Source organism: Montipora foliosa, chromosome 3 (genome assembly GCF_036669935.1).
Source record: "Montipora foliosa isolate CH-2021 chromosome 3, ASM3666993v2, whole genome shotgun sequence".
Classification (NCBI taxonomy): Eukaryota; Metazoa; Cnidaria; class Anthozoa; order Scleractinia; family Acroporidae; genus Montipora; species Montipora foliosa.
In genome coordinates, this window is record NC_090871.1 from 62,368,533 (window position 1) to 62,371,122 (window position 2,590).

The 2,590-nt window shown below is 40.2% G+C and overlaps 1 non-coding gene across 1 annotated transcript; it reads right to left on the reverse strand.

The window, feature by feature from the left end:
- On the reverse strand, window positions 1–82 carry Trnas-aga (transfer RNA serine (anticodon AGA)). The gene has a single exon. It is a non-coding gene; the product is annotated as a tRNA-Ser (tRNA).
- Between the last annotated feature and the right edge of the window lie 2,508 nt (window positions 83–2,590).

The following is a 2,590-nucleotide window of genomic DNA, read 5'->3' on the forward strand; positions in this document are numbered from 1 at the left end:
CGTAGTCGGCAGGATTCGAACCTGCGCGGGGAAACCCCAATGGATTTCTAGTCCATCGCCTTAACCACTCGGCCACGACTACCAGTACGATCATGTGATGCGTGGTTTTTAGATTAAAAAAAGTTTGAACTTTATTAGCATTCGACGAAGGAAGTATCGAGCAGCTGTCCCGGGACTAGTTTGCAAGGTTCAGTGTTGTGTGCTCCAGTTTTCGTCAAAATTTCCTTTTCGTTGCTTCGGGAAAGATGACAAAGACATCGAACAAGAAGGATTTATTCCTCAAAATACTTGGTGATATCATTGGCACTTCTATGTGCCATTACAAAAGTTTAGGGTGGAAGACGTAATATGCAAATCTCAGAGACAAAAAAGCCCTACATTAAAATGTCTCGGGATAATTGGTGGCGGGGGTGGGGGGGGGGAGCTGGGGTATTTGACTACATACTTACTCAGCATGGAATGTTCTTCCCGCTGAGCTACGCACAAGGCACATCTCTCTAGCTTCATTTAAAAGTTTATTACTTCAATATTATAAAAAGGCTCTGAACTTGTACGACGTTGACGACATTAGAACCTGGAGAACAATCTGTCCTAGGTGTAACACAGCGAGGTCTCTCCTATGCCCGCTAACGTGCTGCTTCTAGCAATTTGGACTTCCGCTTTGTTTCCTCTCAAGTTTCATGCTTACATATTAGTAGCTTTAGTTATTAAGTATTTTTATATAAATAATTAACGAGGGATCCACTGTAATTGGCTATGCTGTAGTGGTCTCCCCGCCTAATAATTATTTTTTTTTTTATTTTTTTTTTTTTCTTTTCTCCTTGTATTATTTTTTCTATTTTTACCTATATATTTATATTGTATTCCAGTTAGGCGAAGCTAAATAAATAAATACTTCCTCCCCACCTAGGGGCATTTAGAGGCTTGCATCCGAAAAAAAATAAGCTGATGGCAGAGCCCGGGGGAGGGAGGGGGGGGGGTACTGTTATATATGGACTATATAGGTATGTGCCGCTGTGAAGGGTATGGTTTTCAAGCAGTTTACTCTAGGATAGAGTATATAAATCATAGCCTTTCGGTCTAGAATAGGGTATCATTTTTCACGAAGTGACCAGATTAAGGAAACCAGAAATTTCCACTGCTCAAGAATATAAAAAAAATAAAATCGGCAAAGTTTAAGTTTACATAACCCAGCCTCAACAGTGTCAATAAATGACTATCATGAAACACCTATTAACTGTCAAGAATCAGAATTTAGACGGAAATCGGTGGGAGTTTACTCTAGTATAAGGTAGCAAAAGTCAGCTGAACTAGCTCTGGTATAGGCTAAGGGTTCCAGGGTCTCAGCGGCACATCCCCACCCAGAAATTCCTAAAGTGCCCCCCCCCTCCCTTCCCCCGTGTGGCAGAGGCCTAGGGTTAAACTAGGAAACCGTGGACAATAAGTCAGCGTTGGATCAGAGAAGATAGTGATCGGTCAAAATTGATTAAAAAGTATTGATGAAAGTCAAGTAGATTTTTGCACGAATGATATCTAAATACATTTTCGCGTTGTTTTACCAGGGCACTGAATGAGGCATAACGCCTTAGTAGAATTCTACTAGTATACTAATGCAAATGCTGTAATCTGATTGGCTGAGCCATTGAACACTATCAGCTATTAGTATCACCCAACTAGTGGACTAATGCAAATCCTGCATTTTGATTGGCTACGCATGACGCTTTCTACGCGAGATGCTTTCTTTCGTTTTATCCCCAAATAAATATTTCTTTAACTTGCATTTGCTAACTTTATTATTGCCTTTTCTGTCCGACTAGTTGGGTGATACTAAAACAGTTATTGACCCGTAGCTCTTGCGGGCTGCGGGTCTAATTGTTAATTATTAATTAATGCCAGGGGGAATTTTTTCTTCAGATCAACCTTCCAAGGAATCCAAATCTTCCCAGTCCCCCTCCCCCTCCCCACTCCCTGACAGCTTTCTCCTCGATATAAAAAACTACAACTAGTGATTACCCGCTTGCTGCGGAATTTCCTAGTGGTCGTTTGCAATCTACTGTGACCATAGGTGGTGTCTTCATTTTCACTCGGGCCCTTCCCGTTCAAGTTTACATTTTGAAAAAGAAAAGGACGGGGGTGAAATGACCCTTGACTCTGCCAGTTTGCTTTCCCCCTTCCCCTATTTATTATTTTTTTTATTGTTAAACGCCTGCACCAGGCAAAGCATTAGAAAAAAAACTCAGTTTTTAAAATCATAACTTGGGTTATACTCGTTGTAAAAACATGTAAAACTTTTCTTTGTTTCCTTAACTTGTTAAGGTAAGGTTATTGAGATTGTCTTAGTTTTTTCCTTGTTTATTTCCTTAGTGTCATGTCATCCCCCAGTTTCACATGGTTTTTATGCAGAGGATGAGCCAATAACTTTCCATCAGCAAGGATGTATAATTTACTCTCAAGCAAAACAAGAATAAATATTGTGGTGTGAAGTTTGTTGTGGCACTAATACAAAAGGAAGTCACTCAATTCCCAAGTTTTGGGTCTACTAGCAGGTTCCTTATTAGATCAACATTAACTTTCTAGTAGCCAGTCCACA